The sequence below is a fragment of the Salvia hispanica genome, chromosome 1 (genome assembly GCF_023119035.1).
Source record: "Salvia hispanica cultivar TCC Black 2014 chromosome 1, UniMelb_Shisp_WGS_1.0, whole genome shotgun sequence".
Taxonomy (NCBI): domain Eukaryota; kingdom Viridiplantae; phylum Streptophyta; class Magnoliopsida; order Lamiales; family Lamiaceae; genus Salvia; species Salvia hispanica.
In genome coordinates, this window is record NC_062965.1 from 31,301,992 (window position 1) to 31,316,284 (window position 14,293).

The following is a 14,293-nucleotide window of genomic DNA, read 5'->3' on the forward strand; positions in this document are numbered from 1 at the left end:
TGGAATTTGAGGTCCATTATCAAATATAGTAAAAAAGAAAGATGACAAATTTTAAGAACATACAAAAATGAAAAAATAAGTGACAAATTTACTGGGACAGATAGAGTATTTCCTATGCATGCTTTGGCTTTCTTGCATATATTTATATAGGACGTTTAAATTTGTTAATATCCACATCTAATAAATAACTATCCAGTGTCAAAATTATATTCTCATAAATTTATTAGTGCTTTAATGCAAGTTAATTATGAGTCGAACCTGAGATCTCCTCGAACCTTCTTGTAAATTAATGACGAATAAAATCTAAGAAAATAACAAGACATTTATGTTTCTCAATAATTTTGTAAGTTGTGGGAGTTTGAAATTCCCTTTAAATTTTACTCCATAAATGAGCCAGAGCTAGTGTGTCCATGAAAAATGGACATATAAGGGCTGTTGGAACTATTCTGGTGCATACTAGTAACAAATTTGAATTATAGCTAGTTTCGTTTATTTATCACTCACTAATTCATTCCCGCAAATATTTTACACTAACAGACAGCAGGTAACATCAAAGAAATCGTGCCCAACTCAATATTGTATATACTATTTTCGTATTTTATTTCATAATATATGCTTTGTGCATTCCATAATCACACAATACGTATGATGCGTATCTATCATGGGAAATAAATGTTACAGAAAGAAATTGATCTTTTTGAAGCTTTAACAATAACGGGCAACATTTTCCTAAAATAACAAACAAATCGCAAATTAAGATAATTTTTCAACCCAAAAAATAAGGTTACAATTACGGAGTGGTATCTTCTACTGTATAGCAATATGAAACGCAACAAATGGAAAATAATATGTATATATACACAACCCAAAATAATTCCAACATGCATCAACCATCAAACTACACAAACAACTTAAACTAAACTCTCAAAATAATCCGCATGGACGTCTTATACATGTCTCTATTCTGCCTCTTGGTAACCTTTGTGCTCTCGTCCCTCAATTTCCTCTTCCACAAGTCCAAACCGGGGGCAGGGCTGCCCCCGGGCAGGACAGGGTGGCCAGTGATTGGTGAGAGCCTCGAGTTCTTCTCCACTGGCCGGAAGGGTCACGCGGAGAAGTTCATCTTCGACCGGATGGCAAAGTACTCCCCCATCGTCTTCCGCACCCACCTCCTTGGCGAGCGTGTGGCCGTCTTCTGTGGCGCCGCGGGCAACAAGTTCCTCTTCTCCAACGAGAACAAGCTCGTGCAGTCATGGTGGCCATCCTCCGTCGAAAAGATCTTCCCCTCCTCCATCCGAATTTCCTACAAGGAAGAGTCCATCAAGATGAGGAAAATGCTCCCCAACTTCCTCAAAGCCGAAGCCCTCCACCGCTACATCGGGATCATGGACCACACCGCCCGCCACCACTTTGCCGAGGGCTGGGATAACAAGAAGGAGGTCGTCGTCTTCCCTCTTGCCAAGAACTACACATTCAGGGTGGCATTCCGCCTCTTGGTCAGCATTGAGGATCCAAATCAACTCGACAAATTTGCTAAGCCGTTCAGTCTACTAGCCGCTGGTGTGATGTCCATCCCCATTGATCTTCCCGGAACTCCCTTCAACAAGGGGATCAAGGCCTCCAACTTCGTCAGGAAGGAGCTCGTCGCCATCATCAAGCAGCGGAAGCTAGACCTCGCTGATGGCAAGGCGTCGCCGTCGCAGGACATCCTCTCGCACATGCTGCTCACCAGCGACGACACGCAGGAGCTAGACATAGCCAACAGTATCCTAGCGCTGCTGATTGGGAGCCACGACACCTCTAGCTCCGTCTGCACCTCCATCGTCAAATACCTCGCCGAGCTCCCCCACATCTACGATCGTGTCTACAATGGTAAACAAAATCTTACTCCCTCCGTCCCTAAAAAGTGGAGTAATGAATATTTAGTTTGCCACGAGTTTTAATGTATAATAGATAAAGTAAGAGTGAAATAGAAAGTAAAAGTTTTAAAGGGTTAGTGAAGAATGAGTCTCACATCGAGACAGTTCGGTCCATATCCGGTGGGGGCGTTAGAGCATTGAGAGGACCTTTCCCTATTACGAGAGGAAGTTCTTTGCAGAGCCGGCGAGATTCGACACGTCGCGGTTCGAGGGGTCGGGGCCGGCTCCGTACATGTACGTGCCGTTCGGTGGGGGGCCTAGGATGTGCCCCGGGAAGGAGTACGCGAGGCTGGAGATACTGGTGTTCATGCACCATCTGGTCACCAGGTTTAAACTGGAGATGGTCTTTCCTGATGAGAAGATTGTGATGGACCCCATGCCTGTTCCTACCAAGGGCCTCCCTGTTCGCCTCTTCCCCCACACTTCAGAGTAATATAGTCATACATATATTATGAAGACCACTATGTAGTGTAAAATTTCATGTTCCTATTATAAACATGTTTATATTACGAAATGCAAAAGTTAAAAGTAATATACTAAAACAGCTTTCAACAAAGATTGGTATAGTGCAATTATTGTTCCATTTATGATGAAATTTCGACAACGGGACTTGATTACGTCGCAGTATTTACATCTTTATTTGTTAGACATATCAAGATACTCATTTAGATTAATATTTTTGGCGTTGATTGAGTCTTAACTCTTGAGAGTGAGGTGTTTTTGGGCTTTATTCATTTCTTCTAGTTGATATAATCTCTCCGTTCTGAAATAGTTGAGTCGTTTCTTTTCGCCATGAAATTTAAGAAAAAAATATTTATTGTGTTAAATGTAGGGAAAGTAAAGTAAGATAAAGGGAAAAATAAAAATAATAAAATAGAAAAGTGAATAAAGTAAAGAAAATGAGGTAGAAAAAGAAAAATAAGTTAATTATTACTACCATATAGTGACACAATCTAACTATAAATAAACTTTCTAAAATGGAAAATAACTCTTATGGTGGGATGGAGGGAGTTCTTGTTTAATATTACATGCTTAATTGTACTGTGTTTGGTACCGTTTGCTTTGAATGAGATGTCAGATGAATAATAAAAAATAATTCAAACTAATCCACTGTTCACTTTTATAAATTAGTTAATTAATGTGTACTTCTTTGGTCAATCTATCCATCACTCAAACAAATACCTCCCTTGTACACACTACAATTTCAATATTATTTCCTTCATCCACTATTATAAGTCTTATTTCTTGGTGGCACGGATTTTAAAAGAATATTAAGAAAAATAGATGAAAAAAAGTTAATGGAATATAAGTTCCATTTGTATATACTCCCTCCGTCTGCGAATAAGAGTCACGATTCACTTTTATCATAAATGATAATAGGACCCCACATTCCACTAACTCATTCCACTCACATTTCATTTAAAACTAATATATATATATATACAAATGTGATTCATATTCTATTAACTTTTTTTTACTCATTTTTTTTAACATTTCTTAAAACTCATCCCGCCAAGAAATGTGACAAGAAATGTGACAGACGTAGAGAATATTAGTTTTAAATGAAATGTGAGTAGAATGTGGGATCCTATTACCATTTATGGTAGAAGTGAACCGGGACTACAAAGTCCTATTCGTGGACTGACTAAAATGGAAAAATGAGACTCTTATTCGCGGACGATGGGAGTATACTTAGATGTTGGAAAAGAAAATATTATACGCCATCACGAGGATAATCGAATTCAAGCTCTTTATTGTGAAAGATACTACTACTACTATATAACAATATGACCTGATGAAATATTTAAAAATTAGGAAAAGAAGAAACCAACCCAAAGCCCAAATATATACTCATAATGATCTCTCTATGGTACATAATTTCGCATTATGTTAAAAAAATTTACATTAATTAGCGCACTTATTATATACAGATCACCACCGTGAGGCCTGATAATTCAGTAGCACTCTTCTTCTCCGCCGAGTCGGTGGAGGAGTCCGCCTGAATGTCAACCCCCACATGATCACCGTCATCTTCGACGGGGCTAACGATTCCACGGTGAAAAATCTGCGCCGGCGCCGGCGTCTGTTCGCCGGCCGACTTCGGATTCTTGAAACCCGCTTTTCTCGAAAGTTCACAAACCGAGAGCACGATTTTGTCGACGCTGCTAATGATATCGATGAGCACGGACGCGGTGACGAGTAGCGGCACCATCTCCTGCAAATCCGGCTTCGGCGGCATCGAGTAGCTTTGGAGCGTCGTTTTCAGTTGACCGGCGGCCGATTTGGCCTTTTGCACGTGTGTTTCGGCAGATTCCGGCGGCCTCATTTGCTTGATTGCTGAGGCGATTTCGATAAGGGCCTTGGCGGATTCCGTGCTTATTTCGATGCACGGTTGTCGGATTATCGTTTGGAATTCCGACGACGTTGTTGTTGTGAGAGATTTTGAGATTGTGTGTGTGTTTAATGAGTCGACGAGGCTCGCACATTCCCTACTCAGCCTTCCTATTTTGAGGTATTGTTTCCATGGATGATTGAATTTGAAATTACCGTGAGGAGGCTCCCACCATGCAAGATTTGCCTGCACTCACAATAATAAATAAATGTTGATTTTATGGTATAATAAGTATGGTTTCTTCTAGATAAGAAATTTACCAAATTAATCAGCCAATTGATTGATAAGTATTTTGCATAGAATTTAGACAATTGGGCAAATTTAAAAACTCAAAGAAAAAAGTTAAGGAAATTTAAGAAATCAAACAAAAAGTAAAAGTAGACTTAGTAGACACTTAAACTCTCCTAATACTTTGTCCATCAAAAATAATTTTGTAGACACCACTTATTTTTATGTGAAATTGGTAAAATCCAAAAGAAAAAAGTGAAAAAAGTAGAAGAAAGAAGTAGATAGTGAGAAAAAATAACTGAATTATAAATTAGGAGAGAGAGAAAATTAAATAAATGAATAATAAATTAGGAGTAATTTTTTATTTTAGTATAATAGTAGAACTAATTTTAATGGAAGACAAAAAACAAAAGTGAGACTATTTTTTTTTGTAGGCATGTATAATTCTAATAAAAAAGCGCTGATGTACTGACCAACAAATCCACTGTCGCCTTAGAATCAAGGACGCTTTTGTAGCCATAGAGCGATTTCTCGACAGTCTGCTTGGCGCCTGAATCATTGCTACTTTCATCACCGCCACAAGTTGAAAGCTCACTTCCAAATCCTATAAAGTATAAACAAATAGTATATATATATATATATATATATATATATAGGGTTTTGATCTATGAAAACCACATTTAAATACAGAAACGCAGAACAAAGTCATATGTAGGGCATTTTTAGGTTATAGTTAGTTTATTTTTAGGTTATGCTAACAAAGCATGACCTAAAATGATCTTAACATGACATAAACCCAAATCTTATAATATGACCTAAAACTACTTAATTATGACCTTCCGTGTTTTTGATTAATTATTGACCATTAGATCATCTAATCCAAGGGCCAAGATTTGAGCTGTATTTCTGGATTTAAACACATACTTATTTTGATCATCTCCCATATATATTTATATATAGGGGTGCGTTAGGCTCCTTTGCATCCTAAGTGTCCTATTTCCTTCTTAATCTCAGCCCTTGGATCCTTGAATTGGATGGTTGTGATCAAATGTAGTGAAAAACATCACATTTCTGCTGGATCTAACAAGTTTTGTTAAGCCAGGTGTGTGTGTAGCGCTAGATCCAGGAGATGCTGGAGGAGGATATCTAGCGAGGAGCAGGAACGGAATCACGAGGAACCTCGCTGGGCCCCACCTCGAAGCTTATAAATAAAGGAGTGCGCAACAAGAATGGCAGATCGGTTACACTCCACACACAGTCACGCTCTTAGCACACACACTAGGGAAATGGGAAATTTGGGGTGGTTTTCGTTTTCGTGAATTACGTATCAGTGCACCACCGTCCCTTGAGGGCGAAGAAACAATTGTTCTCTTAATTTCTGTTTACTACTCTGTTCCGTCTCGAACTTCACTTTTGGAAGTCGAGCTTGCTGTTTTTGTTGCTGAATCAGTTTATCCGTTCTATTTACATTTGATTTGCTTTGATGAAGTTAGATTTCGTGTTGATTATTATGATGCTTGCTATTTTGGTTTGTTTATTTGAGATGTTCTCTTGAATTTGTTGCTGAATATTTTAGGAGATTCGAGAATCGTGGTATTGAAGTTGTGTTCGGTTGGATTTTTGTTCGGATGCTTGGATCCGGAGTGGATTTAGCATCCGAAGTGTGGATCTGAACAGGGGAGGTGAAATTTGTGCATGAGATTATGGGGATTTTGTTCTGCTTGGTTTGCTTCGTCTAGTAGTGTGATTTCCGTCGTTGTTTCGTTTACCGTTAAAATTATGTTTCCAATCTACATCTGAGTTTGTTTTTCTCGATCTCTGCATTTATTTGTGTTCGTTGAAGAAGATGAAGTCATTTTCAGTTGATGCTTTAGTTAGTTAGGCTGCAGATTCGATTCTGTCCGTACTTACCTTTTTCAGAGTTTGGTCCCCACTTGTTTTAATCTCCTTGGTCTAGAGATGTTCGTAGAAGTCCCAGATCTAGTAGTTGATTTGATTTAGTTCTTATACATAATTCATTTTTTGCCTAGATCTAGCAGTTAGCATAGCATACTTTATTTCCAAATTCACTTAGTTAAATTCCTCAACCCAAAATATGCGTGGCAGCAGCCAACCCAAAAATAGTTTCCAATTCTCTACGCATGTATTTTACGAGTCCATCTCTGTGGGATCGATCCCTACTTCCCTGTGCTAGTTTAGTATCTGTGGTTGAGGGTTTTGAAGGTTTGCTTGCGTACCAACGACCAGACTTCCAGTCTTGTGAGTCTCTAGACCTTGTGATCTAGTTGATTTACTGGATCTAGGAAGTGTGTAATTAGAAATTGATAGGATACAGCAAGCAAGAAAATCAACTCTTCAAATGGCGCCGTTGCCGGGGATGGATGGCGTAGTTTGTTTATGTGTTTAGAGATTTGGTGTAAATAGTTTTAATCTTTTGAATTTCGCTTTTGGCAGTTTATGAGCAAGGGCTCAAGGTCAGGAATCTGGAGCAACCCATCTTGGTCAAGGAACGTGCAGTTGAAGTGGCAAGTTAAGGAATCAACATCCGCCATAACTACCAGATCGGGGTTGTCAACTGTAGATCCATTTCCGTTTGAATCAGGGAGTGAAGAAGAGTGGAAGGGAAAGAGGATTCACGGTCGTCGTCAGAAACTGAGCATTCGGAAAGGGAGGAAGAGGAGTCTGTAATGGCAAACTTAGTGGACCTAGACCCAGAGATTGGTTCGCTAACTGCACATCTCGACGGAGAGCCAGCTCATGCCATAGTGTCAAATCAACGTCAGCGGTCTATTGAGATCAAGACGAATGTGCTGGGCGTTTTACCTACATTCTCTGGACGGAGGAATGAGTGTCCTTATGAGTTTTTGAACGAGTTTAGTAACCAATATTGGTCTCGGTTGGGAAGATTAATCGACGCGAAGAAGGCGTATGACTGCCCGCGTGCTATCATGAGGAGAAGCTCCGCGAACACAGTTAAGGAACGAGAAGGAGAAGAGGTTAGAGACAGAATAGATCGACTGGAGAAGGCACTGCTAAATGCCATTGAAAAGAAAAATACCCCTGGGTCGACTGATAAGGAAAAAAACCCAGGTCAAGAGGAACATCAGCTTCAATTTTACAATAATCCCTCACTCGATGGAGATTTCCAAGCTCAAGTGAATGCAATGGGGAATTGGAATCAAAGTAACCAAGGGGATCAGCATAACTGGAACAACAGGAACCAGAGCAACCAAGGGAATTCTTATGTGCCACCGCATCAGAGGAACAATTCAGGAAACAATCAAAATTTCCAACAGAGTCACCCAGGTCCAGCAACCCAGTACAACAATAATCAAGGAGGTCAGGGAAATTTTCGCCAGAACCAGGTGGTTGGAACCAATCAAAATCAAGGATTTAATCCCAGTTCAATTCAAGGTTTCCGACCACAGCGGAATCTTGATGACATGGTGCATGACCTCGTAAATTTCCAACAACACATGCAGTAATAACATGCGTGCTAACAATGACGGGTGCACAAAAATTCTCAAGATGCCCAAGAGCAAGTCCGCCATGGACATGTAACTTAAAAAGAGGAAAACGGAGACAGGTGCGGCCCCAGCGGGGAGTTTCCACGAATACGGTAAGCGACCCAAACCATTCCCATATCGAAGGAGAAGCCAAGAAAGAAAGATGATGCGAGGACCTTGTGGAAATATTTAGTAAGGCGGAGATTAGCCTGCCTTTTGCGGAGCTCGAAAGTAATGCCCACCTTCGGCAAAGTTCATCAGAGGAATTATGTGAGGAAAACCAAACATTAGGAAGATTGTTATAGGAGAAAATGTATCCGCGTGATACAAAGAGGAGGATGCCGTCAAAGTGTACGAGATCCGGAGTATGTTCACTCTTCCTATTTCTATAGGTGATATTAAAATTGAGCATGCCATGTGTGGTCTAGGTGCTTGATAAATGTCCTACATGGCATTGATAAATTGGTGGGAGTGGGTTTGTTGATACAAGTAGTGATTCGGTTGTGATGGTACATGCATAGCTCGCTGAAGGAGTATTGGAAAATGTCATAGTCAGAGTGCATGATTTCCTATACCCAGCTGATTTTCATGTGATAAAATAGGGGCCAATGAATCTGCTTGAGAGTCCCAGTGGGGTATTCTTGAGAGATACTTCCTTAGCACATGAAAATTATTCATCTGATGTGTTTCCAGTGGAACCATATGCCGGATATCATGAGGCTGCATGGCATTAAGAAGACTGTGAAAAAGCGCTTGATGTTGAAAACTTGCATGTTGTAGATGTAATTAACCCTAGTCCAAGAATATCTTGGGCGAACTAATGCGGGAGCAGTTTGACAATTCGGAGGCAGGCGAGGCGTAGAAAGGGAGGTGACGGGATGGTGTGGCTTTTCACACGGGACTTGACGAGATGATCAGATCAATGAAGCGATCATGGCATTACGCACCTGACCACTATCATTCCCGTCGGCGGATATTCCGAGAAAGAGCCCAGACGAGGGAGCGAATCTAGAGGAAATGGCGCCAAGAAGTAAGGCGAGAGCCGCCTTTTTCGAGGAAGCCATCCACACCGAAGAAAGGAGTTGAAAAGCTTTACTTTGAAAATTTAAAGTATGCATACACGGAGGAAGGAGAAACTTTTGTCCACGTGATAATTAACGGCCGCTTGGTAAGAAGACCAAGAAAGTCTTATTCTTTGGAAATGTAGGAGGAACAAGAAGGCCATAGGGTGGTTTTTAGACTGGATTGGAATCAGCCACTGGTCTTTTGCATGCCACACTTCAGGGACTAGAGGAAAGAGGGCGAAGCCATTGATCCACAAGGAAAGCTTGAATCCAACATGAAGGGAGGAAGTGCTCGAGGAAGTTAGAAACTGTTTGTCCCGCGGAATCATGCTCTATTCCGGATAAGCGAAGGTGATTAGATCCGGTTCACATCAGTACCTAGAAGTCACGGAATACAAGTGGTGAAGGAAATGACAAGAGCGAGTTGGTGCTACCTCGCTAGTCCTTGGATGGAGATGTGCATTGGTATAGGAAACTAAATGAAGCCACCAAAAAGGATCATTTTCCTTTACCATTCATTGACGAGATGCTAGAGAGGCATTACTTCGTATTCTGTTTCTCGACGGATATGACGGTTATTTCCAGATTTTCGTGGACCCAGAGGACCAGGAAAAGACCTGGAAGTACATGCCCTTTTGGAACTTATGCCTACCGAAGGATGCCATTTGGTCTATGTAATGCACCCGGGGACATTCCAACGTTTAGCCCATGATGATGGTACTTCGGATCTACTAGAGGTGTGCATCGAGATATTCATGGATGATTTCACTGTATATGGAGGCTCATTTAGGCACTTGTTTAGCCAGCCTTGACCTAGTCTTGCCAAAGATGGAAACATCTAGTTAAATTTTGAAAAATGTCACTTCCTTTCATGGTAGCGAGGGGATTGTTTTAGGTCATGTGGTCTCACGAAAGGGAATACAAGTGGTTAAGGCAAAGGTGGAAGTGATTGCAAAGCTACCTTACCCTACAAATCAAAAGGAAGTTAGTGGGATGATCCTTATCTTTGGAAGATGTGTGCAGATCAGATAATTCGACGTTGCATTCCTGAATGGGAACAAAGAGATGTACTCCATCATTGTCACTCCTTGGCGTGTGGAGGGCATTTCGGACCAAGGAGAACCGCAAGGAAAGTTCTAGACAGTGGATTCTACTGGCCTACATTGAACAAGGATGCCTTTGAATACTGTCAATGCTGCGAAAGGTGTCAACAGACAGGGGGAATCTCGAGACGAGATGAGATGCCCCAAGTGCCCATAGTGATCTGCGAAATTTTCGATGTTTGGGGGATGGATTTTATGGGCCCATTTCCGTCGTCGTACGGAAATGCTTACATATTGGTCGCTGTAGACTACGTTTCCAAATGGATAGAGGCGAAGGCTACGCCCACTTGTGAGTCTAAAGAGGTGGCCAAGTTTCTGAAGTCAAACATTTTCAGCAGATATGGAGTTCCTAGAGCGATTATCTCAGATCAAGGAACACACTTCTGCAACCGCACTATAGAAGCGCTCATGAGGAAATACGGCGTGCATCATAGATTGTCTACACCATATCACCCCCAATCGAATGGGCAAGCTGAAGTCTCTAATAGGGAGATAAAGAGTATTTTGGAAAAATCAGTTAACACCACAAGGAAGGATTGGAGTAAACGCCTTGACGATGCTTTGTGGGCGTATAGAACTGCTTACAAGACACCAATCGGGATGTCACCTTATAGGTTGGTGTTTGGGAAAATGTGTCACTTACCCGTGGAAGTGGAGCACAAGGCATACTGGGCCATTAAGGAAATGAATATGAAGTCTGTGGCATGTGAAGAAGAAAGGAAGCTGCAATTACAGGAGCTGGAGGAACTACGGCTAGAGGCATTCGATTCAGCAATGTGGTACAAGGAAAGAACGAAGCTCTGGCACGACAAGAACCTCCGGGTCAAGGAACTTCAGGTGGGGCAGAAAGTACTTCTATTTCAGTCCAGACTCAAGCTAATGCCAGGGAAGTTGAAGTCAAAGTGGGTAGGTCCATATACCATCGTTGGCCTCCGCGCACACGGAGCAGTGGAAATCCAGGGAAGTGCTCCTAACTCGGTCCCTTTTCTTGTTAATGGCCATAGATTGAAAGTCTATAGGGATAATTCTGAGCTATGCGTAGTGGAGGAAATACCACTACGTGCGCTCTCAGTTATCACTTAGCCAGACAAAGGAATATTCTCGATGAACTCCTGGGTCAAGGGAAATGTTATGTTTTTACACACTGATCCAGGGGATTCGAGAATATTCAAAGGTAATTGTACATAGTTTAATTGCTTTAGAAGACAAAGAAAATCCAAACAAAATAAAAATTCAAAAATTTCCAAAAATATTTTCGAAGACCCAAACTCAAAGGGGATTTATGTCTCGTACTTTAACCTTGACCCAGGAGTCTGGGGTCTTCATATTTTTTTAGGTCGCGGTCAAGGGAATCAATTAGAGGAAGAGTGCATGAAGGAGCAGTTGAGGAGGGAAGTTATAATTTGAAATTCAAAATGCCGACAATTATGGAGGAGTACGGTCGCTGATGTCATGCCTGCAACCGTCTCTCTCTTCTGTGTAAAAGATGCGAACCGACCTTCTCTCTCCACATAATAATTTCACAACTTGCTCCTCCCTCTCTCTACTGTCATTCTCTCTCTAAGCTTACAAACCCTAACCAAATCGGCCGAAGTGGCGAGGCACAGAAGATCATCCACAGCAGTCCCTCGATCAAGCCATTCCAGCAGTTGACCACCCCGACTATTCCCGAGAAAGTTCCAAATCCACCGAGGACGAAAATGCTAATGAGGAAACCAGGACTCGATCAAGCTGCAGAAGGAAAGGAAGAGCTGGAGCAACCAGCGAAGAAGAAAGTGAAAACAAACCGCCCCAGTGTTCCACCACCGTCTGGCTCTCGCGGGAGCCAGCCCCAGAAATGAGCAATTTCCCCAGACCAAGTAAATTTTAGTTTTTGTGTTTCTTTTTCTGTGTTTTATTTCCATGCGTTGCTGTGTTTTATGCTATCTTCTCCCACTTAGCCCAATGCTTGGTCTAAGTGTGAGAAGTTCTATGTTTTCTGTTGGTTTATTCTTCTCCCACTTAGCCCGTTGCTCGGTCTAAGTGTGAGAAGTGAAATTGTTGTTTAATTCTGCATTGAATTCTCTGTTTTCCCCCCTTCACGACGATGGCTTGAGGACAAGCTTGAGTGAAGTGGGAGGGGGAGAGGAATCAATGCAGTGTTATTATGCTTTGAGGAGTCGTAGGTCTAGGGGTGTGTCGCATGAACTAGTGGATATAATACGGCAGATTCCCTTAGGGAGAGCAATTGAAAATAGGAGGTATTCCAACTTAGAAGCCTGATTCTTTAGTAAGCCGAACCAATCTGAATGAAGCGAGAACGATAGTAAATGCCTTTACTTGCCTAGTTGTGAAGCCCTACTCTAGAGGTGAGTTATAAGCCTGTGATAACACTTAGAGCTAACACATGTCAAAAGTCTGCCACTGAATGCTGAAGGAAAAGAGAAAAGAAAAAAATAATAAAAAAAAGGGAAAGGAGAAAATATATAATCGCAAAAATTTGGAGGTATAAGCTGGACGAAGTCCAGAGGAGGAAATAAAAAGAGAGAAAAAAATCAAGGAGGTATAAGCTGGACGAAGTCCAGGAAATCAAGGAGGTATAAGCTGGACGAAGTCCAGGAAATCAAGGAGGTATAAGCTGGACGAAGTCCAGAAAAAAAAAAAAAAAAAAAAAAAGGGGGGGATAGTGACGGAGGATAGAAGGAGGAAATTCTCATAACCCGAGGCTTCAGTGGTTTGGCAATAACTTAAGAGAGAATCGGTCCTAACATCCCTGGTAAGGAATGAGCGATCGAGTGAATCTAACAATTGGGGAAGTAACAGGCTATCTTGACGAGCTGACAGGTTGGCTAGGTAGAGGGGAGAAAAAGGCCTATTTGGAGGAGTGCAGCCTGTTGGATTGATCTTAATCTTGTGGGGACGGTTGCCTAAAAGTTGAAACCAGTTCATGCATATGTGTTTATATGTTTTCATCCTATGTGATTATGTACTCTTTGTTTTAGTGTCTAGCTTTGCCTCAGTTGTGTCTAGGTGTAGGAGTTTTGTCTAGAGTCTGTAGAGTCGGTCAAGGGGATAACCATGCTTGAAATTCGCCTTATTCTTCTTTTCTTCTTGTCTTTATACTTGAGGACAAGTATGGTTTAAGTGTGAGCAGTTTGATAAGGCTAATTTCATGCATTGGTTATGTAGTGAAAAACATCACATTTCTGCTGGATCTAACAAGTTTTGTTAAGCCAGGTGTGTGTGTAGCGCTAGATCCAGGAGATGCTGGAGGAGGATATCTAGCGAGGAGCAGGAACGGAATCACGAGGAAAAGCTAGAGGAAGGAAGCCAAAAGCTGAGGGCAATCAAGTCAATCAATACCTCGCTGGGCCCCACCTCGAAGCTTATAAATAAAGGAGTGCGCAACAAGAATGGCAGATCGGTTACACTCCACACACAGTCACGCTCTTAGCACACACACTAGGGAAATGGGAAATTTGGGGTGGTTTTCGTTTTCGTGAATTACGTATCAGTGCACCACCGTCCCTTGAGGGCGAAGAAACAATTGTTCTCTTAATTTCTGTTTACTACTCTGTTCCGTCTCGAACTTCACTTTTGGAAGTCGAGCTTGTTGTTTTGTTGCTGAATCAGTTTATCCGTTCTATTTACATTTGATTTGCTTTGATGAAGTTAGATTTCGTGTTGATTATTATGATGCTTGCTATTTTGGTTTGTTTATTTGAGATGTTCTCTTGAATTTGTTGCTGAATATTTTAGGAGATTCGAGAATCGTGGTATTGAAGTTGTGTTCGGTTGGATTTTTGTTCGGATGCTTGGATCCGGAGTGGATTTAGCATCCGAAGTGTGGATCTGAACAGGGGAGGTGAAATTTGTGCATGAGATTATGGGGATTTTGTTCTGCTTGGTTTGCTTCGTCTAGTAGTGTGATTTCCGTCGTTGTTTCGTTTACCGTTAAAATTATGTTTCCAATCTACATCTGAGTTTGTTTTTCTCGATCTCTGCATTTATTTGTGTTCGTTGAAGAAGATGAAGTCATTTTCAGTTGATGCTTTAGTTAGTTAGGCTGCAGATTCGATTCTGTCCGTACTTACCTTTTTCA

At 41.4% G+C, this 14,293-nt stretch overlaps 1 pseudogene; it reads left to right on the forward strand.

Moving 5' to 3' along the window:
- Positions 1-932: 932 nt before the first annotated feature.
- On the forward strand, positions 933-2,540 carry LOC125202784 (annotated as a pseudogene).
- The last annotated feature ends 11,753 nt before the right edge of the window (positions 2,541-14,293 follow it).